Source organism: Scyliorhinus torazame, chromosome 6 (genome assembly GCF_047496885.1).
Source record: "Scyliorhinus torazame isolate Kashiwa2021f chromosome 6, sScyTor2.1, whole genome shotgun sequence".
Lineage (NCBI taxonomy): Eukaryota > Metazoa > Chordata > Chondrichthyes > Carcharhiniformes > Scyliorhinidae > Scyliorhinus > Scyliorhinus torazame.
The window spans coordinates 234,747,110-234,774,023 of record NC_092712.1 but is presented as its reverse complement, the minus strand read 5'-3'; the positions used below and the strand labels follow the sequence as shown (position 1 = coordinate 234,774,023).

The following is a 26,914-nucleotide window of genomic DNA, read 5'->3' as shown; positions in this document are numbered from 1 at the left end:
TATTATCCTTCATCCGACTGCTACTAGTACTACTCCTCCTATAATCCTTCATCCGACTGCCACTCGTACTACTCCTCCTATTATCCTTCATCCGACTGCCACTAGTACTACTCCTCCTATTATCCTTCATTCGACTGCCACTAGTACTACTCCTCCTATAATCCTTCATCCGACTGCCACTAGTACTATTCCTCCTGTAATCCTTCATCCGACTGCCACTAGTACTACTTCTCCTATAATCCTTCATCCGACTGCCACTAGTACTACTCCTCCTATTATCATTTCCACTGCTGAAACTGTTCGATATCAAATGTGAAATATTTCAGCCAGTTGACAGCCTCCTCATCTGCCTGGTGAAGGGCAGTTGGAATGTCCCTGAAGCACAGGTCGGGGACACTTGTCGATTATAAGCATCATGGTTTACACTTCACCACGGTTGCACAGGGGTGAGTCATGGTGTCCCCAACGGAAGAGGTTGTTGTGGTAGGGTCCAATCGCCAGTGCAAAACCTGTTCAGTTTGACCCATTTGCCATGCAGGGTGTCGAAGTCTTGGATTTCCAATGTGGGATTATCAACCAAGTGCTGATTCTGGGCTGTTTTGTTAGTATTGTGCCACAGGTCCTTCCACAGTACTGCAGCAGAACTGCCAATATCGGGCAGATTGGACGTCTTGAGATTTGGCATTTCTGGGAGGGTGGGTGGTGTCTTCTACCAGTGGCAGATTTGGATTTTTGTGCACCCTTTCTGGCAATCGTGCTGGGCTAGCTTCACAATGGATTTGTGGTGGCCCAATGTTGCTGAGACAGGTAGCCAATTTGTGTTTGTTGACCGGATTACTCCTGAGATGTTCCTCATGGTCTCATTCAGCTGGACAACTGCCAGTTTGCAGTGCACAGAGTTCTTCCAGACAGAAGCGCAGTACTCAGCTACTGAGTAGCCGAGAGTCAAAGAGGAGGTTCTCACAAGTTCTCGTGTTGGCTCCCCAACAGGTTCCAGCTAGTTTGCTGTTGAGATTGCTGTGAGTCTTCAGTTTAGCTGAGATTTTCTGGGGTTGTGTGCAGTCCAAAGCGACACCAAGATAGGTAAGTGTAGGCTGGTGTTTGATATGGCTGCCGTTCAGGTAGAGGTCAAGTTCTTGGTGACTTCTTGCATTGTCAAGGTAGTGGATACATGATACGGTTTTGGCTGCACTTGGTTTGAGACATCAGTTTTGACAGTAGTCAGAGAGTTTACTCAGGTCATCATTAAGAGCATTGGTAATGTCCTTGAAATCTCTTTCTTGGTATGCACAGCAGATGCCATGTGTATCGATGAACTTGCAGCTGCATGTGGCTGGCGTTTCATTTATGGACAGGTTGAACAGAGTAAGAACTGATCCTTGAGGTAGGCCATTTTACTGCTTCTTCCATGTGCTGGCTTTGAGCCCCATTTGGACTCAGAGTAGTCTGCTTTGAAGAAGAGAAGTGATGTATCAACAACCCATGGTGGCAGAACCCTAGAAAGCTTGACCAGTAGATCTTTGTGCCACACAGTGTCATCGGCTGCAGTTAGATTGAGTTTGATGCCTCCCGTTTTCAGGTGCCTTTGAAAGCCATTTTCGATGTGGGTGGTGAGGGCAAGTACCTGGTCTTCTGTGCTGCACTCCTTATCGAATCCAGCTTGGTCTATGGATAGAGTACCCTTCATGGTTGGCTGCCACTTGTTTAGCTCAGCAATGGGTGGGTCTGTCACCACGTGAGAGCACAATGATCAAACCTGTGTAAGTTGCTTGTGGTCTCCTGGGAAGCTGTAAGGGGGGGGGGGGGGGAGAACAGGTGTCCTTCATTCAAAGACATTCATGGCCTGATCCAGGGACCTGTACTGGGAGCCATCCCCTGCTCTTGAGTCCAACGATCCCGACACAACGTTCTACCACAAAAACAAACTAATTACACCCCCTCCTGCCATTACTTACTGGACTGGGTTGCTCCATGCCCCTGGCCTCCAGTGGATGTTTTTCCAACACCAGTCACTGCCTCCATGGTGGTGTTGCTGAGCAAAAGAGCTGCTGGCTTCTGATCTGGGGTGGACTTCCAGGCCCCTGATGATATGACCCTAAAGAAGGCCTGCAGGTGATCTTTCAACTGCTGCATGATTCAGCAGGCCTTCCCCGAAGGAGGCAATGCGGGTCCCTCATCGGCCCTCCAGCTGGCAGACAAGACCACTGTCGCATCCATACATTTTTCCTAACATTGCAAAAAAAAAATGACCTGGTCAGTATCACGTTGTTTTTTGTGGGAGTTTGCTGTGTGCTGGCAGATGGTGGTGCAGTGGTCTTACCACTGGACTAGTAATCCAGAGACCTACGGTAATGCTTGGGATCCTGGGTTCGAATCCCACCACCTTTAGGGAAGGAAATCTGCCGTCCTTACCTGGTCTGGCCGACATGTGATGCCTGACCAAGAGCAAAGTGGTTGACTCATAATGTTCTCTGAAATGGCCGAGCACACCACTCAGTTGTATCAAACCATTAAAAAATCAATAAAAAGTGATGAAACCAGACAAACCAACCAGGTATATGGCGCAGAATCCGTGGTCTGCTATAAGCACCACATTAAAGTTCTGCAATCCTTCCATCAAAGACACCCAAAGTCCATCATGAGAATTCGATAGCGGCACAAAATCGCAAACAATGAAGTCCTTCTCTCCAGAAAATTCACCTTGGATAGAATTTACAATGCCGAAGGAGGCCATTTGGCCCATCGAGTCTGCACTGGCCCTTGGAAAGAGCACCCTACTTAAACCCATGCTGCCACCCTATCCCCATAACCCAGTAACCCCACCTGATGTTTTTAGACACTAAGGGCAATTTAACACGGCCAATACACCTATCCTGCACATCTTTGGACTGTGGGAGGAGCCCGGAGCACCCGGAAGAAATCCACGCACACATGGGATGTGCAGCCTCCACACAGACAGTGACTCAAGCCGTTAATTGAAGCCGGGACCCTGGAGCTGTGAAGCAACTGTGCTAACCACTGTGCTATTGTGCTGCCAAGATGGGCAGGTAATAACTACAGTGTCCCCAAGAAGATCCTCAATGGGGAACTGCCGGAGCAAATATCGTCATGGTGGTCAATAGAAATGATATGAAATATCATATTTACTTACAAACCTTTGCACACTACAACAAATAGCCCAAGTAGAGGCAAGAACTCACACCATCCCGTGAGTCCAGTGGGTGACCAGAGACAGTATTGCTGCAGACGTTCCTCCAAGCACCAGCAACAACAACATGAAGTTTTGTGGATGTCCACGTTGATCCAGCATCAAATTCATCAGTCATGACAGGATCCGGTGAAGATGATGAAGTCACTTGAAGCTTGGACATACTCGAATACTGCGCAGTCTACCACTACCAGATGCAGGTGGGAGCCTTTTATCACTGTCTGTCCTACTCAAGGAAATTCATCTCACATGGTCATGTGGGTTCGATTCCTTTCTCCTTGCTTAAGCATCCTGCATACAAAACATTAACCAGAGAGAAATCAAACTAACACACTCTATGTACTATTATGGGCCAGAGTTTAGAGAACCCCAAAGTATATCATGGAGTTCACCTGACCCACAACTTTTAATAGATTTTGGTTATGGGGAGCACAAGGGCCCACTTTACAGGTGTGATGCAACAAAGATCTAAAAAGTATTTTTAAAACAAAACAATGTTTATTCTATGAGCCCAGTTAGCGGTTTATAAACACACAGTAAACATCTTATCAAATACCAACACATGTAACCCTACAGATGCAATACTCTATAGGTAACCCTTGATACCTTTCCTGGCAACATCCATAAGTTAAACCCTTTCTTTTTACAAAGGCAGCAGGTTTGAAATCTCTACAGAAACAGGTATTACTGTGAAATCATCAATGAGCTGAAGACATTCTTTAGCTTGTAGAGGGAAAGATCATTTTACATATCTGCTTGCATTGAATACAGCTCTCCAACTCTGAAAATGAAACCAAAAACACGCTGCAGCTACCAGCTCAAAACAAAAGTGAAAGACAGACAGCCCAGCTCCACCCACACACTGACGTCACTGCAGCTATTTGATAAACACCCATTTCTTAAAGGTACATCCACCTGACATCTCCCCCCCCCCCAAGAAAAAAAACCCCATCAACTTCAAGATAGTTTCATTTTTCACCATTTCATGTTCCTTTAAGAAATGCTGACAGTAAGATATGTTTAGATTTATTTTTAACAAAACAAAACACGCAAACATTTATAATAACATAGTCCATTTCTGTCCTTCCTCTTCCAACTGGAATCCCTCTTGATTGAAAGTCTCTTTGGACAAGATGGTCTCTGCACGATCCATCCATTTCTCTGCATCTCAGCATTTCTCTTTAAAGTCAGATACTTTAGGTCAATCTGATCACAGAGCCCCTTGTAATTCTCCAACACAGGAACATTGGTTAACACAGCCTTCAGGCAGTCAAATGCATGTTGACATTCCACTGTCCACTTAAATTTGCTACGTTCTTCAGCATGTCCGTCAGTGGAGCAACCACGCTCCTAGAAATTGGCACAAATATTCGGTAAAATCCACTCCTGCCCAGAAATCGCATTATTTCCCTTTGTGTCGAGGGTATTGGAAACTCCCCAATAACTTTTGTTTTCACATACCGTGGGACCATTCGACCCTGTCGATCAAATAACTCCATCAGATGCTTTAAATGTTCTTTCCATGTCTGACTAACAATTACCAGATCGTCGATGTATACCGCACAATTGAGTAATACTGAAACAACTTTGTTAGTTAACCGTTGAAATGTCGCTGGGGCGTTTTTCATGCCAAATGGCATAACTTTGAATTGGTATATACCATCTGGAGTCACAGAAGCTGAAATCTCCTTCACCCTTTCGGATAAAGGTACCTGCCAGTAACCTTTAAGTAAATCCAGTTTGGAAATAAAAGCTGATTGTCCTACCTTCTCAATGCAATCCTCCAAACGTGGGATAGGATAAGAGTCCGTTTCTATAGTCCACACACAACTGTTGAGTACCGTCCAGTTTTGGTACCATCACTATGGGTGAGCTCCATTGGCTGCAACCCACTTCAATAAAGCCATTTTTAAGCATACTTTCAATTTCTTTGTTAACCTGTGCCAATTTTAAAGAGTTCAGTCTACATGGATGTTGATTAATTGGAACAGCATTTCCTACATCTCCATCATCTATAGCCATTTTAGTGCTTCCCAACTTATCTCCACAAACTTGCCCATGTGATATCATTAACTCTTTCAGGTCAGTTTGTTTTTCCTCTGGAAGGTAACTCAACAATTTATCCCAATTTTTAAGAACATTCTCGTTTTCCAATTTAATTTGAGGGATGTCAAATTCAAAGTCATCTGGATTTGGTTCTTCACTTTAAGTTAGAATCATTAAAACCTCCTCCTTTGCTCTCCTTCCATTTCAAAGTACCTTTTTAGCATATTCACATGACACACTCGGTGAGTTTTCCTTCTATCTGGCAATTCTTACCACATAATTCACCTCACTTAATTTCCTTTCAATCTCATAAGGTCCATGAAACCTTGCTTTTAAACATTCACCTACCACTGGTAACAATACTAAAACTTGATCTCCACTAGCAAAACTACAAACTTTTGTGTTCTTGTCCGCTACCCGTTTTATCACATTTTATGCAACTTTTAAATGTTGCCTGGCCAATTCCCCAGCTCTATTTAATAGTTACCTAAATTTAACACATAATCCAATAATGTAAGCTCTGACTGCTCACTCACCTATTTTTCCTCAATCAATTTAAGTGGTCCTCTTACCTCATGACCAAAAATTAGTTCAAAAGGACTGAATTTGGATGACTCGTTTTAGGAAGCGATCCAACGCAATCAATTAAGACCCTTGTAAAAGGTTCCTCAAATGCTGGAATGGCTATTAAGGGCGCTGCTTTTATCACTGATTGAGATTTCCCTATCACTTGATGTGTGTGACATGATTGACAAAATTTAAGTACATCTTTATGTAGTCCAGGCCAGTAAAAATGTTTTTGTATTTTAGCTTGAGTTTTCATTGCTCCCAAATGACCTCCCATTGGTACCTCATGTGCAACTCGCAACACCTCCTTTCTATACCCTACCGGCAATACCACTTGATGAACTTCTGCCTACTTCTCATCCACCTGCATATGTAAAGGTCTCCATTTTTTCATCAAGACATCTATTTTACAGTAATAACATTCTGGTAAACATTCCTCTGTGTATACTTTCTGATACATCCGTTTTATTTCTGGGGCTGGTTTAGCACAGTGGGCTAAATAGCTGGCTTGTAATGCAGAACAATGCCAACAGCGCGGGTTCAATTCGCGGCCTCCCCAAACATGCGCCGGAATATGGTGCCGGAATACGGCTCTTCACAGTAACTTCATTGAAGCCTACTTGTGACAATAAGTGTTATTATTATTATTATTTGTATATCTTTCTGTTGTAACTCAGCCAATGTTCCTGAACTAAAAATATCCGCCTCATCCTCCACCTGTTCTTGTTCTTTTTCAACCATCTGATCAAAAATCGTTTCTGATAAGTGCACTTCAACTTCATCTTCACTCTTTGATTTCTCCTCTTGTCTTAACCTGTGACTTTGCGACCTTGTTACTACACAATCCGGAAAAATCCCAGGATATTCGTCCTTCAACACTTCAGTTGTCTGATTTTCCAGTGGCTTTTCAACCACAGTAGGCATCACTCCCACCTGCGATCCAGCTGTATCATTACCCAAGATAATGTATTCCTGGACAAGATAGTTTCTCTATTACTCCTACTACCACTTCACCACTCTTCATTGGACTTTCCAACCTTACCTTATATAATGGAACATGACTCTTCTCGCCCTGAATTCTACATATAACTACCTTTTCTGGCGATATTCCTCCCAAACTACATAACTCCTCATCTCTGAACATCAAGGATTGACTAGCTCCCGTATCTCTTAAAATTGTGACTTCTTTACGTACTTCTTCTGGTACACATGAGTAAAGTTTACCCACACAAGTAAATTCTTTAAAGAGATCTGGCACCTTCTTAGCAATCACCTCTTGATCAGGCTGTACAATCTTTTGCACATGCTTCTCTTCTCTTGGGCTTTCCTTTACCACTTTAACAAACCTCACTGTCTTATCCTGTTTTACCACATCAGCCTTCCCAGTGCTTTTCTTCAACCACCAACACTGTGACTTTACATGGCCTAGTTTATTACAGTGAAAACATTTGAAACTATTAATTTCTCTTCCACCCTCTATTTCTATTTTAATCTGAGATACACGCTCCTTATTATCTCCCATCAGACCTCCTTGACCTCTACTACTTGGTATTTCTCGTTTCTCCAGTTTCTATCCCTCACAGGTTGAAACTGATGTCGGAAACCAGCTTTGATTTATGAACTAATTCATAATCATCTGCCATTCCTGCTGCTAACCTCGCAGTTTTAACCCTCTGCTCTTCCACATGAGTTCTCACTACATCAGGAATTGAATTTTTAAACTCCTCAAAAAGTATAATTTCTCTGAGAGCTTCATACGTTTGATCTATTTTCAAAGGGCTTATCCACCTATCAAAATTACTCTCTTTGATCCTTTCAAACTCCATGTATGTTTGACCAGGTTCTTTCCTTAAATTTCTAAACCTTTGTCTGTAGGCTTCAGGCACTAGTTCATATGCACCTAAGATGGATTTTATCACCTCCTCATACGTCCCAAATATCTCCACGGATAGTGATGCAAACACTTCACTAGCCTTACCTACCAGCTTTGTTTGAATCAGTAATACCCACATGTCCTGTGGCCATTTCATTTGTTTAGCCACCTTCTCAAATGAAGTGAAAAAGGCTTCTACCTGATTCTCATCAAACCTTGGCAATGTTTGGACATATTTAAATAGATCCCCAGCAAGCCTTCAACTATGACGCTCTTTCTCTTTATCCTCATCACTATCCTCAAACTGTACATTTCCCTTTGTCTCCGCCAATTTTAACTGACTGTCATGTTTCATGGCCATTTTCTGAAGTTCAAACTCTTTCTCTTTTTCCCTTCCCGCTCTCTCTTTTTATTTTTCCTCTCTCACTTTTTCCTCTCTCTGTTTTTCCCTTTCCTCTCTCTCTTTTTCTTTTTGTTCTGCTCAGGCTACTCTTTTTTTCCCTCATTTCTTATTCAAGCTGCTTTAATTCTTTTTCATGTTCCAGTTGTTTCATCCGTAACTGATGTTTTTCCATTTCTAATCAGTCAGACTGTATCTCAGGCAATTTTAAATGCTCAGCTACCGCCATAAGTATCTCTTTTCGTGTGCTGTCAGGTAACGCTAACTGCAATGTTTTTACCAAATCTAAAAGTCTTTTTTGTCTCTGTTCGTAAGGTACTGCGTGTGACCTTCTCCACCCCCAAAAACATTTGAACCTCTGAAAGAGCCATTGTCCACAACACACTCCCTACTTAAACTGATGTACCACACTTGAAAAGCAAACACTGTCTTTAAGTTCACTAAGCCAACCCAATCACGAAAGATAGACTTTTATCCCACGAGCCCCCAATATATTATGAGCCAGGGTATAGAGAACCCCAAAGTATACCATGGAGTTCACCTGACCCACAACTTTTAATAGATTTTGGTTATGGGGAGCACAAGGGCCCACTTTACAGGTGTGATGCAACAGAGATCTAAAAGGTATTTTAAAAACAAAACAATGTTTATTCTATGAACCCAGTTAACAGTTTATAAACACACAGTAAACATCTTAACAAATACCAATACACGTAACCCCACAGATGTAATACTCTATAGGTAACCCTTGATACCTTTCCTGGCAACATCCATAAGTTAAACCATTTTTTTCCAAAGACAGCAGGTTTAAATTCTCTACAGAAACAGGTATTACTATGAAATCATCAATGAGCTGAAGATATTCTTTAGCTTGTAGAGAGAAAGATCATTTTACATATCTGCTTGCTTTGAATACAGCTCTCCAACTCTGAAAATAAAACCAAAAACACGCTGCAGCTGCCAGCTCAAAACGAAGATGAAAGACAGACAGCCCAGCTCCACCCACACACTGACATCACTGCAGCTATTTGATAAACACCCATTTCTTAAAGGTACATCTACCTGACAGTACACCAGCTCATTTTTCAAACACTGACGCTTTCAGTTTCAAAATCATTCCTGCTTTCTGCAGCTAATACTCTGTGGCTAATATTCTGCTGTTTACATTTCTCCCTAACTGTCACTTCATTCTGGAGAAGAGTGAAAAATTCAACAAATATTGGCCCGGAACCCACAGGATCCTGAATTTCTGACCTCTGTGGGAATTGCCAGGGGTGTTTGAACTTCCGATGGGCAATTCCCCAACTCCCAGGATCCTCCACATAAGTCTCTGACTTTGAATTAATGCTGGAGACTTCAGAAAGTTCCATGGTACTCACCTGGATTGTTACTCTAGAAATAGTAGACAAAATTAAAAGCTGGTCTAACTCCTAGATAACTACAGAACTGAACCCCAATTACTCACACTGACCCCCTGGCTCACAGCTCAACCCCCTGACTAACTCCCAACCTGATCTGAAAACTCTTCTAACCCACCCACGAGAGTATAGTCCGACCCAACCACACTACCAACTGGCACGACCCAAACTGTCTACCCATCGGCACTTGACTATATACCTGACCAGACTTGACTACCTCCATCACCCAACTATCCGCCAAACCGACCTGACCTGAAGAGCACCTGGCCTGACTAACCCTCCCGACCAAATTAACTCCTGACACCCCCAACCACCTCACCCACCTGCCACACTTCCCACCTATCTCCTTACCCACATGCCACCCGAAATCCCTACACGTCCACTCAGCCATTCACCCATTCACTAACATTCACAGTGGGCATATCAACATACCATTCATTCAGTAGCTGGTGCCGTAGAAATGGGGGTGCCTTGTCTTTGCTCTGACTTCACACCGTTGCGATCGAGTTCTCTGAGGAATTCTGCACTCCGCATTTCTGGGGAACTCTCGCTCAGAAGACTCAGCAAGAATTGCAGAGCAGTGTCGCGGTGTGGATTAGTTTAAGGGAAGCGATAATCTGATGATGATTGCTGCGCTGGAGTAGCTCCGAGCCATTATTCTTTGACACATTTCTAGTGGCTTGTTGGACAATCTATTGTGCGTTTGCAAATATCAATTCAGATATGTTTGTCCAAAACAAATTTTCCAGTATAATTTGCAGTGTTCTGAGTTTGTAGGGTTGAGGTCAGGCATCTGGGGCGAAATTCTCCGTTATCGGCGCAAAGTCCGCCGTTCGGCGCAAAAAACGGCGCAAATCCGACCTGCATCACGCCGCCAAAAACGTCGCGAAGTCTCTGGCCCGGAATGGGCTAGCAGCGACGTGACGGGATCCGCGCTTGCTCACGTGGTTCACGCCGTGCAACGTCATACACGCTGCATGGCGTGACGGCTCATAAGGGCACGCTGCTCCCCCCCCACCCGACCGGAACACCCGACCGGAACACCCGACTGGATGGCCGGCCGCCGCTCAGCCCCAAAGTTCCAGTCACGGGATGTGGAGGCGCTCCTGGACGCAGTGGAGCAGAGGAAGGAGGCCCTGTATCCCGGGCACGGCCGCAGAATTGCCCCACGCCACAGCCGGCGTCTGTGGAGGGAGGTGGCAGAGGCCGTCACCGATGTGGCCCTGACACCACGGACAGGCACCCAGTGCCACAAGAAGGTGAACGACCTCGTCAGAGCAGCCAGGGTGAGCCTCCCCCCCTGCCCGATATCCATATCCCCCATATCCCCCCGCCCCCATATACCCCCCTCCCCCATATCCCCCTCCCCATATCCCCCCTCCCCCATATCCCCCATATCCTCCCTCCCCATATCCCCAATCCCCATATCCCCAGATCCCCCCTCTCCCATATCCCCCCTCCCCCATATCCCCCTCCCCATATTCCCCCTCCCCCATATCCCCCCTCCCCCATATCCCCCTCCCCATATCCCCCCTCCCCATATCCCCCTCCCCCATATCCTCCTCCCCATATCCCCCCTCCCCATATCCCCCCTCCCCATATCCCCCATATCCCCCTCCCCATATCCCCCCTCCCCCATATCCCCCCTCCCCCATATCCCCCTCCCCATATCCCCATATCCCCCCACCCCCATATCCCCTCTCCCCATATCCACCCTCCCCCAAACCCCCCCTCCCCATATCCCCATATCCCCCTCCCCCATATCCCCCCTCCCCTATATCCCCCATGTGCCCCCTCCCCCATATCCCCCATACCCCCATACCCCCCTCCCCATATCCCCCCTCCCCATATCCCCCTCCCCCATATCCCCCATATCCCCCCTCCCCCATATCCCCCTCCCCATATCCCCCCTCCCCATATCCCTCCTCCCCCAAATCCCCCCTCCCCCATATTCCCCTCTCCCATATCCCCCCTCCCCCATATCTCCCCTCCCCATATCCCCCCTCCCCATATCCCCCGTCCCCCATATCCCCCCTCCCCCATATCCCCCTCCCCCATATCCCCCATATCCCCCCTCCCCCATATCCCCAAGTGAATTCAGCTCTAACCTTAACCTCTGCAATACACGCGCAACCGATGGCGTGCATTCATATACCTGCCTAACACTGTTGCCTTTTACCCCTGCCACCACCCCCCACAAGAGAAGCGCGCACACAAAAATAGGGGGCATGTGAGGACTGGAGAAGGCCCCGCTGATGAGTGGCCACTGACCGAACACGAGGAAAGGGCCCTGGAACTGGCTGGCGGACCTGAGGACTGGGAGGTTGCTGATGCAGAGGTCGGGGGCATACTAACAAGTGAGCCACCGACAGCCCGTCCCCATAACCCCCTCCCCTATATCCCCCCTCCCCCATATCACCTGATCACTGCCTGCGTGTCTAACCATGCATGCTTCATTGTGTATCGCAGGAGCAAACGTCGAGGCACCCATCCCCTCAGATGCAGACCGCCCGCAGGATGCCCCTCGGAGACCACAGGAGATGGAGAGACCCGGACCCTCCAGCATGCGACGCCCGCAGGATGCCCCTCGCACACCACAGGAGACGGAGAGACCCGGACCCTCCGGCATGCGACGCCCGCAGGATGCCCCTCGCACACCACGGGAGACGGAGAGACCCGGACCCTCCGGCATGCGACGCCCGCAGGATGCCCCTCGCACACCACTGGAGACGGAGAGACCTGGACCCTCCGGCATGCGACGCCCGCATGATGTCCCTTGGAGACCACTGGAGACGGAGAGACCTGGAGCAACAGGGAGACGACGCCCCCGTCTCGTGCGGGTGTGACGACGCAGGCGTGTGCCACCCAGCGACGAGAGGGGCAGCCACAGGCCCCCTTCACAGCTGAGCCAGGACACCACTACCCAGGACACCACTACCCAGGACACCACTACCCAGGACACCCCTACCCGGGACAGCACTACCCAGGAAAACGAAATACCGGACAGTGACACAGAGTGGATGGGCGGAGACGAACTGCCACCCCAAAGTGCTATGGACTCAGAGTGGGACGAAGAGCACGACACAACGCCACTGCTGTCAGCAACACCCTCCGCCATCGCAGAAACACTCACCTCGGTTGGGCACTATAGTGATGAGGCGTCTGGTACACTCACTGATGCGTACAACACAGCCGTCCCGGTACAGCAAGTGGAGGTAGGAGCAGCAGAGGGGCCGGGCGGTCAGAGGGCAGCCCAGCCCAAGCGAACATCTGCCGCCCAGATGGATCCCGGGTTCCTGGAGTTACCACACCCACCCATAGATCCGATGCAACCACTGAACCGGAGACGAGCGAAGAGGGTGACGGCCGGCTTGCGGCGGCTGCAGTCGCAGGTGGAGGAGTCCACCCACGTGCAGGAGCAGGGAGTGGTGCCGGTCATACGTGCCACCCAGGCCGACACCGCACGGTTGGCGTCCGCGGTGGAGGCAATGGGTGCGACGGTGTCAGACATGGGGAACGGTTTGCGAGGCCTGGGGCTTTCCGTGCAGGCGGCGTCTGTGGCCCAGGACATGGCTGCCCTCTCACAGGAGGCCATGAGCCAGCGCCAGCGGCAGATGGCAGAGGCGCTCAACGCCATAGCCCAGTCTCTGCAGGCCATGGCCCAGTCTCAGCAGGCCATAGCCCAGTCTCAGCAGGCCATAGCCCAGTCTCAGCAGGCCACAGCCCAGTCTCTGCAGGCCATCGCTGAGGGCATCGGCGCCATTGGCCATGTGCGAGCCGGCGTCGCACAGTCACAGACAAGGTTTGCCAATCCCCTGAGCTCCATGGCTGCAATCCTGCAGACCCCTGTCGATACCAGCACGGGCCTCCAGGACTGGCAGCGCCAGATGTCGGGGGGCGTCGGATGGCCAGTTCGTTCGCATCCCCCACCCATGTAGAGGCCTGGGGGCCATTGGGCACCCCGAGGGAGGAGGAGGTGCTGTGGTCCGTCCCGGGTCCCCCTGTAGGGGAGGTCCCGGAACACCGTGACACCTCGGACTCTCCGCCTTCCGTCCCAGGTGCATCGGGTGGGCAACGGGCAGGACAGGCTGGCAGCTCGCCATCCCAGTCGCCCGGTCCGCAGCCTGGCCCATCTAGGCGAGGACGCCCCAGGAAACGGCCGCCAAAGGGATCCCGTGTCAGAGGGCAGGAATCACAGGAGTTCACCTCTAGTTCTGCTGTACCGTCTGGGGAACCACGGAGACGTAGTCATAGGGTCCGTAAGGCCAAACAATTAGACACTGAGTAAGTTGGCACAGGTGCAGGGCACAGATGAGTTTTAGGGGCTAGGGGCTGTATGTTCATCGAATAGGCCCCCTTCCTATTGGTGAACACGGCCCTGTTATCTGCAGGTGGCCGCACGGCGACGTGCATCCCATCAATCGCGCCCTGGACCATGGGGAACCCGGCCACGGCAGAGAAGCCCACGGCCCGGGCATCTTGGCTGGCCCGGTCCACAGGGAAGCGGATGTAGCGGTGCGCCATGGCATATAGGGCATCTGTCACTGCCAGGATGCACCAGTGCACCGATGTCTGCGATATGCCGGACAGGTCCCCACTCGGTGCCTGGAATGACCCCGTTGCATAAAGGTTCAGGGCCACCGTAACCTTGACGGACACGGGGAGAGGGTGTCCCCCGCCAGTGCCACGCGGTGACAGGTGTGCCAGCAGGTGGCAGATGTGTGCCACGGTTTCCCGCCTCATCCGGAGTCTCCTCCTGCATTCCCGGTCCGTGAGGTCCTGGTATGACTGCTGGGGCCGGTACAAACGAGGCGCCCTCGGGTGCCTCCGTTGCCGTGGGGCCGCAACGTCCTCCTCCCCCTCCTCGTCCTGTCGGTCAGGTGTCCCTCCAGCCTGGGCGGCTGCTGCCTGCCCCTCTGCGGCAGCCTGCGCCGCCTCTCTGGCACGCTCCTCCTCCTCCTCATCCAGGGCAACATAGACATCGCTGGATGATCGGAAATCATGACGGCCTGGTTGGGGGGGGGGAGGGGAACGACGACATGTCATCATTGCCCATACCCGCTCCTCCCCCCAGACAGGTGGCATGGACCGCATGGGTCCAATTGTTGGAGGCTGGCACCTGGCCAGGTGGACCAACACACATCCCCTCGCACCCCCCCTCCCCGGCACAGACGCCCCATCCCCCTCCCCGGCACGGATCCCCCATCCTCCTCCCCGGCACGGACCCCCCACCCCCCTCCCCGGCACGGACCCCCCATCCTCCTCCCCGGCACGGACCCCCCTTCACCCTCCCCGGCACGGACCCCCCATCCCCCTCCCCGGCCCTCCCCGGCACGGATCCCCCATCCCCCTCCCCGGCACGGACCCCCCATCCCCCTCCCCGGCCCTCCCCGGCACGGACCCCTCCATCCCCCTCCCCGGCACGGAAACTCCATCCCCCTCCCCGGCACGGACCCCCCATCCCCCTCCCCGGCCCTCCCCGGCACGGACCCCCCCATCCTCCTCCCCGGCATGGACCCCCCATACCCCTCCCCGGCCCTCCCCGGCACGGACCCCCCCATCCCCCTCCCCGGCACGGACCCCCCATCCCCCTCCCCGGCACGGATCCCCCTCCCCGGCACGGACCCCCCCATCCTCCTCCCCGGCACGGACCCCCCATCCCCCTCCCCGGCCCTCCCCGGCACAGACCCCCCCCATCCCCCTCCCTGGCACGGACCCCCCATCCCCCTCCCCGGCCCTCCCCGGCACGCACCCCCCATCCCCCTCCCCAGCACGGACCCCCCATCCCCCTCCCCGGCACGGACCCCCCCATCCTCCTCCCCGGCATGGACCCCCCATCCCCCTCCCCGGCCCTCCCCGGCACGGACCCCCCCCCTTCCCCCTCCCCGGCACGGACCCCCCATACCCCTCCCCGGCACGGACCCCCCATCCCCCTCCCCGGCCCTCCCCGGCACGGACCCCCCCATCCTCCTCCCCGGCACGGACCCCCCATCCCCCTCCCTGGCCCTCCCCGGCACGGACCCCCCATCCCACTCCCCGGCACGGACCCCCCATCCTCCTCCCCGGCACTGACCCCCCCTCCCGGCACTCCCCCGGAGCCCAGCCCACTCTAACCTAACCACCCCCCCGCCGCACACACACACACACACAACCCTACACACACCTCTCCCCACACATCCACGCCATCGCCTGCCCAGCGGCCAACCCCCCAGGCCGTCACCCACCTCCACGCTGGTCGGCGTGAACCTGGAGCACAGGTTGACGCCGATTAAAAGGAGGTTTGATTTACGTCGACGTGACCCGTCATCACGTCGACGGGACTCCGGCCCATCCGGACGGGAGAATATCGGCAGGCCCAAAATCGGCTGCCTTGCGCCCACCCGTGCCATTCTCCGACGTCTGCGGCGCCATTAACGCCCCGCCGACTTTTCTCCCTTCGGAGACTTCAGCGGGCGGCGGGGGCGGAATTCACGGCGGCCAACGGCCATTCTCCGGGTCGGAGAATGATGCCCATGAACTGTGATATGTTTGACATTGACATCTATCCAGAATTTTCATTTGGATAAAGCCATCCCTGCAAAGGTAAAAATGCGAATTGAATATTATTCTTGAAAGTTCCTCTCAAACTGTGAACCATTGAGAGAGTGTGACTCCCAGATTTGCACAATTATTGAGGTGCCACTATTTCCTACCCTTTACTTAGCAAGCTGACGTCTGATTCAACCATTGAGGGATTTGTACCTTGCTGGTCTTATTCTTTCCTATACTTTATCTGACGGGGAAATGATCACCATAGTGTTCATTAATGTTCATTATTGCAATTATCGTTTCTAACTAAGGGGGGGGGGGAGTTGATATTGCACCTGGACCTCTGTATCAAATTGTGCCTGCCTATCAGTATAGCTTCCTGTTGGGATACTCATTCCAGGGTTCCTTTTTTAACTCTATTAAATATGTTCGCTTTACTGAAGCTACAAATTTCTTGACGCTTTGAGTGAGTTCTTGCAGTGGAGATTGATCCTCGCTCCCCCTCAGTTGGGTTTTACACCTTTTCCTCACCATACCAAAAATCAAGCTTACAACAGTACCATTTCTCTACCAGCTTTTACTTCACACACATATTAAATAATGACTTTAAACAAATTTCAGATTCAGCTCCAAATGCATACAGTAAGCACTGAATTCACTCCCATGCTGCTAATTTTAATTTAATTCCCAGCAAGAAGGATTCAATGAACAAAGCTATCAGTGTGGTATATTTCCTCTAGATGCTTGTACCAGTTGTATGAAATTCAGAAATTAATTTAAAATATTTGACAAATAGAATCCCATATCCGCTGCCTCCACCAGAGTCATTGCTTCAGCAGCTAAAATACATAGCACGATTTTACACTTTTCTTAGCTTCCTGAGCTAAAGAACAATGGGCTGGATTCTCTGTAGCCCGATGCCGAAATTGGAATTGGCAATCAGGCGGAGAATGGCTTCCGACACCGGAATCGGGGCAGGTGTTGGTTTGACGCCGGTCCGCAATGCTCCACCCACTCCTAACCGGCGTTTTCAGGATGTGTACCGCGTGCAGTTGCAACGCCGTTGGTGCATCATCGGCCTGCCCACCCGCGATTCTCTGCCCCCGCTGGGCCGGGTTCCTGAAGGCGTGGGCGATGTGTGGTCCCAGCGGTCGGGAAACTGGCATGCCAGCTGCGGACAGTATCCAGCGCTGCCACACCCATCCGGGATCCATTCTGCTGGCCAGGGGCTTCTGCTAGGGCTAGGGAGAGTGGTGGGGGTTGGACAGGGGGTGAGCTGTGGGGCCGAGATTGGCGGGTTAGGGTTCCAGCACGGCCGGCGCCATTTTCTCCGGCGCAACCAGTGCAGACCGTCAGCTCTGCACATGCGCGGCCCCGGACCCGCCGATTCTCCGGCCGTTTTCCGCGTGATCCGTGGGCATTTTATGCGGCCCCGCTGCTAGCCCCTCACCAGTACCAGAATCGGTGAGGGATTCGCCTCGATTTTCCTGTCATGAAACTCCTGCAGATTCTCCATTCGCGCTGGCACTTAGCCTCAGGAACGGAGAATTCTGCCCAATATTTCCCATTTCCACACAGGAGAAATATTATGAAAACAGCTGCACTAGAATACCTATCAGGAAGATAAGCATATGAAGCATCACTAAAAAGAATTAGATTCATGTGTTTTGGGTCACCCAAGGAAGGAAGCCTATGTACATATTTCACCAGATTTATTTTTTAAAATATTTTATTGGCCCTTAAGGTATGATCCACTTCAATGTATTTCATCATAATATGTAACCCAATACATCAAAGTTAGTCCAAATCTTGTCAGAGTGCCCAACCGGTGCGGCTGACCAATCAATTGCTCTCTCTTATTTCTATATTATATTAATTTCTCTTATTAACCGGGATGAGAGTAACACTCTCTAAATAGGATTATTGATTTAAAGTTATTTAAGACCTACTCTGTTTAATACCTAAACCAATATATTTAAAACTCCACAAGCACAACTCCCAATTTTAAATTGTTTTTGAATCTGTTTTTGAAACTGTTTTCCCAAATTCCTCAGTACATACCATAAGATAGCAGCATATATCACAAAAATATCTGAAGGTTTTCCTTCACGATACCAGGGCCTGGATTTTCACAGTTGTGGCGACTTTGCAATGTAATAAATATATCAGTTGGACCCCAGATTCAGCAGCACTACCCCCAATTCCAACAGATTCTATTTTTGCAGGGGGTGGTGGAGGGGAATGTGGATGGGTCTCAACTCCCAACTGTGGTAATTGAAAACTCAGCAGGGCCATTTGGTGAGTTCAAACAAACCTCATTTTTGCTGGAGCAAAGGCCTTATCCTGCTATGTAGAAGTTATGAATCTTCAGATAATTTGTAAATGCTCATGAAAGATGGATAAGATCTGTGAAACTGTCAGGCTGTCAAGTTATTTAAATGGCCAGTCATCTAAAAATTAAAAATAGAGCTGCTTACCTGTGTGTGAGAGTTGAAAAAAATCTGTTCTAGCCCTTTCAATAGCTGTTTGTTGACATGACTCTAAGTGCACTCATTTTAGTTTTATTAATGCTTGACTACTTTTCACAATCTATCATTATCATAGTTGGAGGCTGTAAATTCACTGTTTGATTGGCGGCTGAAAGAGTTTATTAAAGGATCAGCGGTCTCTAATGTGTGGTTATGAATACAAATGTTTGATTAAGTAGTTGAGGGGATTTAAATGTATCTGATTGGTCTTTAGGGATAAGAATATTTTTACAAAGTGGGTCTGTGTATGGTGAATACCAGGTAAGTTGACATATCAGTTAATGGGGGCTGTCGGAATGAGTTAAGAGGTGGCATAATTTGTTATGAATTGGCACTAAGTTAGAATAGGGATTATAAGGCCCATGAGGGTGGGTGAGTCAAGTGTTGGAAAGAATTGGCACTAAGTCTGCATAGGAACTATAAGGTGCCTTGGAGGGGATGGGGGCATGAGTTGACATGGAGGGTCCAGGAGGCCATGGGGGATGTCAGGGTCCTGAATTGGTATTATCTAGCATGTCTGATCACAGAATGTGGGTGGGAGAAGTGTGGGGATGGGAGGGATGAGGCTTAGAGGGCCTAATGCTTAAGAAAACAACCGGAACAAAGTTCCAGAGAGAAGTTCCAGGGTGGGCCTTTTAAACAGGACACCTCAGCACTTGGCAGCCCCACTGGCCATATCTGTTCTGGGGGGTAGCGGACCTTCTCCATCCCACCCACATGTTAAGCGCCGATGGTAACTTCATAATAAGAACTAGGAAGGAAATCCTGACTTCCTTTTTAAAAATAAATTTGGAGTACCAATTAACTTTTTCCAATTAAGGGGCAATTTAACATGGCAAATCTACCTACCCTGCACACCTTTGGGTTGTGGGGGTGAAACCCATGCAAACACGGGGAGAATGTGCAAATTCCACATGGGCAATAACCTAGAGCCGGGATCAAACATGGGACCTCAACGCTGTGAGGCAGCAGTGCTACCGTGCTGTCCAAGTCCTGACTTCTTTGACCCTAGGTTTATTTTGTCCAGTAATCAATTCTCCACAACAAACAGTGCCACCTGTATCCCTTTTATATATTGGTGCAGTCTGTTGACGATAAGTGCAATCTACAAAACAATTAAAACCCCAATTCTAACTTAAGTACCAAGGAACATTAACTCTTTCCTAAGAGACTCCCCCTCGTCATTGAAAACAAAATTAATCTTTGACTTTAAGGTAAATTACAATATACCGTAACACAAATATATGTATTTTCTTTCTGCAACAAATGCACCCGATTCCCCTTTTGTTTTACCACACCCTCTATTTATTTCTGTTAACGTCTTTGAGTTAGCCCCTCTTTTAATCAAACAGGTAGATAATTGGTAATTGCTATCAACCCACTTGATGTTGCGAATCTCAGTGTTCTCTAGCGTCTGTTTTAGGCTCACTGTGTCAATCTGTAATCTCTTTTCATTGACTTGACACGGAGATTTTGTAGAGTGGACATTCTCTCAAAGGGACTTATCGGCTGGGATTCTCCTAAAACGCGGCTAAGTGTTGACGCCGGCATAAGCACTGGAGTGTTTCACGCTGGCGTCAACGGGCCTCTTGGCCCAGCGATTCCGTGACCCACAGGGGGCCAGCATGGTGCTGGAGAGTTCTAGGTGGCCCCCGATCGCGGGCCTAGCCGTTGTGGAGCCCCCCACGAGACTGATCCCCCCGCCCCCCACCAGGACAGCCACCGCAGCTGCGACGCCGAGCTCCTGCTGGGTGGAACCATACGTGAACCACGCCGGTAGACGGCGGAGAATCGTCGCGGGGGCCTCTTTCAACAGCCCCCGACCGTGTCGCATCGACCACCCGTGGTCGCTGGAGAATTACGTCCCGGCGTCGGACCCAATCGTGGGTCTGAGTCCCCTTTCCCCGTCCCTGCGCTGAGCTCCATTTTGGCATGGAGGCTCAGAGAATCCCAGCCATTGTCTGTGTGACACTCTTATAGGTACTATTCCCGAATACCCAGTTCCATTTGAAATTTCGATCAGGATCCTGGATAGAAAAAAATGCCATGTCTATTGCCTCCACTTAGGGCAGGTGTACCAGCCGCCAATGTACTTTTTAGCATCCTTCGGCTGGAATTGTCCAGCTGTTTGCTGGGGGCAGGATTCTCTGGTCCTGATGGCAGAGCACCCTCAACCACAGGATTACCGGCAGAGTAGGGTGATTTCAATGTGAATTCCCATCGATAACGGCGGGAGCTGCAAGTGAATGGCATGCCTTTTGCCACCACGAATCGTGGGCCTCAGAGGCAAAAGACCCCGCCCTTCTTATCTTTTTAGCTTCTCATGCCAGAGGGCAACATTCATCTTTCTCCTCTCATAAAAAATCTATATATCCACCTGCAGTTGAAAAGCCATCACAGAGATTAGCATAAGATGCATCACTATCAACAATCAGTTTCAGTTTTCTAATATCACCTGAAGATGGGATTTTAATTCTGCAGTTTTAAATTTGCCAAAGTTTTGTTTGCTTGAACAATTTATTCAAGTTTGTTGTCATTAATGTTAGTGCTTAGTTCTAAAACATCAAAACTGGCATCTGGTCTTATTTGTCTAGCTAACCAATTCAGCTGCCCAATTAACCTTTCAGAGTTCCTTTTTTTCCATTTCAGAAGCCGCCAAAACCTTTTGCAAGGCCCTGTCACCAATAGATGCAATGGGGTTCATATTCTCCAAGTAAGACTGCTGATGTAGAGTAACATGCGAATCTCTCTGCCCGATTTCTAACCCAATTTATTTGAATGCACCAGAGGCTTGACTACCAATCTTGCACTCCGTTCTAAGCCCGTTAATAGCAGTATTTTTGAATTCGCTATTACCACCCCACAAAACAATCATCTACATACATCATGAAGATGCCCGAAGATGTCCATGATGTCAATTAAACATCACAGGGTCAGCTTTCAACTGAAGATAGCCCAACTTTAACAAAACCGACCTCACTGAAAAATACCAAACTCTGGAGGTGTCATTCAACCCATATCCACATTTATTTAACTTTCAGAGTATGCTTTCTGTGTTTGGTGCCTCTCTCAGAAGACAAAGAAAAATGTATCTTTCAAGCTGATCTCTCTGTAAGAAAGCGGCTTTAATATCTGGCAGTCCCAAGCATTTGTAGCTAACAGAACCAAAAAGATCTTCAAAATAACCTTTTGTGTCATTAGTGAATCTACCCTCACATCTTGGTCACTCAAGTTTTCTTCAAAACCTCGTGCCACCAGCCTGGCTTTGGCCTTGTAAGTTCCATCAGTAAACACCTTTTCCGTGCATATCCATTTATGAGATAGAATTCGTTGTCCCCTATCTGGGACCTCCATGTACACCCCAAATTCTTTCCAACTTTGCAGTTCTTGCTGTATTACATCTTTTATTAATTTATCATCTAATTTGTTGAAAGCCACTAAGACCTCTTGATCATATGGGCTCCTGCACCTTGTAGCATTCCTAGTATGTACCATATTTCTTGACCTTATTAAGCTGTGCCCCCTACCCTGCCTTATATCTTGTTCCAGACAGCTACTGCTTGATCTCCTTTTTCTATTATGAGATGTTCTTTCAACAGTTTTTAATCTTTTCTTGTGGTATGTTTACTGCTAGACATACCATCTGAACTGATATTACATTTCTGTGCTCTTCATTTTTGAACTTCATGTTCCCAATCCATGGGAATAACCTCCTCCACTTTATCTTGTACATTCATCCAGTTTTTATATATTCCGGTGGCCTTACCTGCTCTACCAACTGTAGTTGCATCCTTCCACTGACTATCTCATTCTGGCAAGTATGTTACTTTAGTGCCAACCTTTTGGTGTTCCCCTTTGGGACAAATAGCCTTATCCTGTTCATCAGAATTACTATGCCCCTCTTCGGATGCCTTGTCAATTTCTGTGATTTTATCCTCATAATTCTGTAACACATGTGTATGAGAAGTACCTGGTTCCGCAGCACATTCAATAACCCCTTTTGAATCAGCAAACTTGTAATCTGTGCCCACTAATCGTAATGAATGTGCCTGAATAGTCTGGTATCCATGCTGCAAAATGATTGTTTTACCATCTGTGCCGATAACCCTTCCTGGACCTTTCCACTCATTAAATCCATCTCTTGTATAGTATACCAATTCCTGGATTGAAAAAAATTTCTGATGGCTGTACATTATGCCTCAAAGCTCTCTGAGATTTCTACTTTAAGGAATGCTCTTCTGCCCACATGGATTGCATTCAAATGCTCAAGAAAGATAGAGCTAATCATAGACCCCTCCCAAGCTGAAGGGTAATTATTCATGACTGAAGGAATTTTGGGATTTCTCCCCCAAACCAACTGATATGGACTGTAGCCCCCAACCAACTGTAGTCAATTTTCTGCATGGAGGGCCCACGCTCAGGCCGAAGTTAATTTACAATTTGGCCTAGCTGCCAAAATTTTACGAAGCATTTAATCTATCACAGCATGATTTATCTCGCATTCTCCACTGCAAAATCGGCTTTCTACATAAGACCATAAGATATAGGAGCAGAATTAGGCCACTCAGCCCATCGAGTCTGCTCCATCTTTCAATCATGGCTAATATTTTTCTCATCCCCATTCTCCTGCCTTCTCCGCATAACCCCTGATCCCCTTATTAATCAAGAACTTATCTATCTCTGTCTTAAAGACTCTCAGCGATTTGGCCTCCACAGCCTTCTGCGGCAAAGAGTTCCACAGATTCACCACCCTCTGGCTGAAGAATTTCTTCCTCATATCTGTTTTAAAGGATCGTCCCTTTAGTCTGAGATTTTGTCCTCTGGTTCTAGTTTTTCTTACAAGTGGAAACATCCTTTCCACATCCACTCTGTCCGGGCCTCGCAGTATCCTGTAAGTTTCAATAAGATCCCCAGTTGTATTCATAAATATTATACAGTTGTATTGATAAATATTATGTTCATGTTCTCACACATATCCCAAAATTCATCATTAGAAAATACTCCAATTATCAGTGAGGAACTTTGCTGGTGACCCAGTCTGGCCCCTATCCATTTTTCCATTATCTGTTCCACAATTATTTTCTTTTCTTTATGATGTATAATCATTGACTGACTAAACCTCGTTGCCAGATCTACAAAGTTTAAAATGAAAATGTTCTTTTCTTTATCCCACACCTTAAGATCTATGGCCACAATTTCATTAAAATCTGCCACTAAGGGCAGACTCACTATGGGTCACGATGGTGCTCTTCAATTTGTCCTATATATATCACAGCTATCGCTTATCTGTTCCAAAGTTTGTTATATTCTTCATCTCTTACACCCGCATCCCTGACAAAATGTTTAATCTTTGGGAAGATTGATGGTCTGATGCAAACTTTAAACACAATCAACTTTTTGTTTTTTAGACTCCTGGGGCGGGATTCTCCGACCCCCCGCTTAGGTTGACAGCGGCGGGACTTCGGCCCCCCGCCGGGTCGGAGAATCACCGGGGGCTGGTGTGAATCCTGTCCCCGCCGGTTGCCGAATTCTCCGGCACTGGATATTCAGCGGGGATGGGAATTGCGCCGCGCCAGTTGGTGGGCCCCCCCTAGGCGATTCTCCGGCCCGCGATGGGCCGAAGTCCCGCCGCTGTCAACCCAAGCCAGCCGGCGTGGATTGAACCACCTTTGGGACGGCGGGGGACGGCGGTGCGGGCGGGCTCCGGGGTGCTGGGGGATCGGCAGGGCGATCTGGCCCTGGGGGGTGCCCCCACGGTGGCCTGGCCCGCGATCGGGGCCCACCGATCCACGGGCGGGCCTGTGCCGTGGGGGCACTCTTTTCCTTCCACCTTCGCCATGGTCTCCACCATGGCAGAGGCGGAAGAGACCCCCTCTACTGCCCATGCGTGGGGATGCCATGAGCGGCCGCTGACGCTCCCGCGCATGCGCCGCCCGGCAAAGTCAGTTTCGCGCCAGCTGCCGGGGCACCAAAGGCCTTTCCCACCAGCTGGCGGGGCGGAAATCAGTCCGGCGCGGGCCTAGCCCCTCAAGGTGAGGGCTCGGCCGCTCAAGATGCGGAGGATTCCGCACCTTTGGGGCGGCGCGATGCTGGACTGAATTGCGCCGTTTTTGGCTCCGGTCGGTGGACATCGCGCCGATATCGGAGAATCCTGCCCCTGTTCTCCGAAGCTAACAGTACTTCCTTAATTTCTTCACAAGAAAAATTAGGCTTCATTAGTGGGATATAATAGTGTCCAGACTGTGTAAATTGCAAGTCCATGGTTTTTCCGAATATGATGGCCTTGTTGTTTTCCATGTCAAGATTCATAGGTGCTTTGTTCATCGATGGTCAGCTCAATAATATAGGTATTTTGGCATCCATGCTAATAAAGTGATTCCTTCCGGTGATTTTACAAGGAATCACTACTCTTTTCAGCGATAAAAGGGAATTATCATCCCCAAATCTGAAACTCGTGGAACTTCCAAATTTCTTAATCTTGTTCCTGTCTTTATCACTTGAAATGTCCAGTTAACATTTCAAACTGCCCACTCCACATACTGTAGATGGACATCTGCTGTCTAATATGGCACAATTGGACCCTGGCCAGCGCTTTCATCACCAGACTGAAACTTCTCCTTTCTGGGGTTCATTTTCCTGTTGAAAATTCCCAATTCAGTCCTCCTCCATAATTGTTAAAGGTGCTTCTGTCCTCGTTATTTTTAATTATGAATCTTCTTTCGTATTAAAGCTTGCAGCCTGTTTCTAGACCACCTCACCATCCCATTAACATTGTGCCTTCCATAGTCTGTCTTATTGCTCATTGGCCCATTTATGTCATGAAGGGAAGGAATATTTGCTCAGGAACATTTTTAGAGCTTTTTACATTTGTTCTAGCAGGGTGTGTCTTTCTGTAAATTTAACCCTTGTCGAAACCAGAAGCCTATCCATATTTGTTACTTTAGCACAGTCCAATATCTTGAATACCCACATGGATAGAACATAGAGCATAGAACATTACAGCGCAGTACAGGCCCTTCGGCCCTCGATGTTGCGCCGACCTGTGAAACCACTTTAAAGCCCATCTACACTATTCCCTTATTGTCCATATGCCTATCCAATGACCATTTGAATGTCCTTAGTGTTGGCGAGTCCACTACTGTTGCAGGCAGGGCATTCCACGCCCTTACTACTCTCTGAGTAAAGAACCGACCTCTGACATCTGTCTTATATCTATCTCCCCTCAATTTAAAAGTATGTCCCCTCGTGCTAGACATCGCCTTCCGAGGAAAATGGCTCTCACTGTCCACCCTATCTAATCCTCTGATCATCTTGTATGCCTCAATTAAGTCACCTCTTAACCTTCTTCTCTCTAACGAAAACAGCCTCAAGTCCCTCAGCCTTTCCTCATAAGATCTTCCCTCCATACCAGGCAACATTCTGGTAAATCTCCTCTGCACCCTTTCCAATGCTTCCACATCCTTCCTATAATGCGGCGACCAGAATTGCACGCAATACTCCAAATGCGGCCACACCAGAGTGTTGTATAGCTGCAACATGACTTCATGGCTCCTAAACTCAATCCCTCTACCAATAAAAGCTAACACACCGTACGCCTTCTTAACAATCCTCTCAACCTAGGTGGCAACTTTCAGGGATCTATGTACATGGACACCGAGATCTCTCTGCTTATCCACACTGCCAAGAATCTTACCATTAGTCCAGTACTCTGTCTTCCTGTTATTCCTTCCAAAATGAATCACCTCACACTTTTCTGCATTAAACTCCATTTGCCACCTCTCAGCCCAGCGCTGCAGCTTATCTATGTCCCTCTGTAACTTGTAACCTCCTTCCGCACTGTCCATAACTCCACCGACTTTAGTGTCATCTGCAAATTTACTCACCCATCCTTCTACGCCCTCCTCCAGGTCATTTATAGAGGATAGAGGAATTTATAGACGTATTTTTTGCAGCCTTCTTTGGAAGTAACCTCAGATTTTCTAAATTGGTCAAAATCTGACCAAGCCTCATAAGCACTTAATAAATAATAAAATAATAATCTTTATTGTCACAAGTAAGCATGCATTAACACTGCATTGAAGCTACTGTGAAAAGCCCATAGTCGCCACATTCCAGCACCTGTTTGGCTACACAGAGGGAGAATTCAGAATGTCCAAATTACCTAACAGCACATCTTTCGGGACTGTGGGAGGAAACCGGAGCGGCCGGAGGAAACCCACGCAAACACGTGGAGAATGAGCAGACTGCGCATAGACAGTGACCCAAGCCGGAAATCGAACCTGGGACCCTGGCGCTGTGAAGCAACATTGCTGACCATTGTGCTACCATGTCTTTTGGTAAATCTTA

General features: G+C 48.8%; 1 long non-coding RNA gene across 1 annotated transcript in view; it reads right to left on the bottom strand.

Moving 5' to 3' along the window:
- LOC140425786 (uncharacterized) overlaps positions 1 to 3,283 on the bottom strand; it is a 52,651-nt gene extending 49,368 nt beyond the window's left edge. Inside the window, exons 1-2 of the long non-coding RNA XR_011948005.1 lie at positions 3,156 to 3,283; positions 1,956 to 2,226 (exon numbers count right to left, since the gene is read on the bottom strand). This is a non-coding gene — a long non-coding RNA (uncharacterized lncRNA). The remainder of the gene's footprint in view (positions 1 to 1,955; positions 2,227 to 3,155) is intronic.
- Positions 3,284 to 26,914: the final 23,631 nt, after the last annotated feature.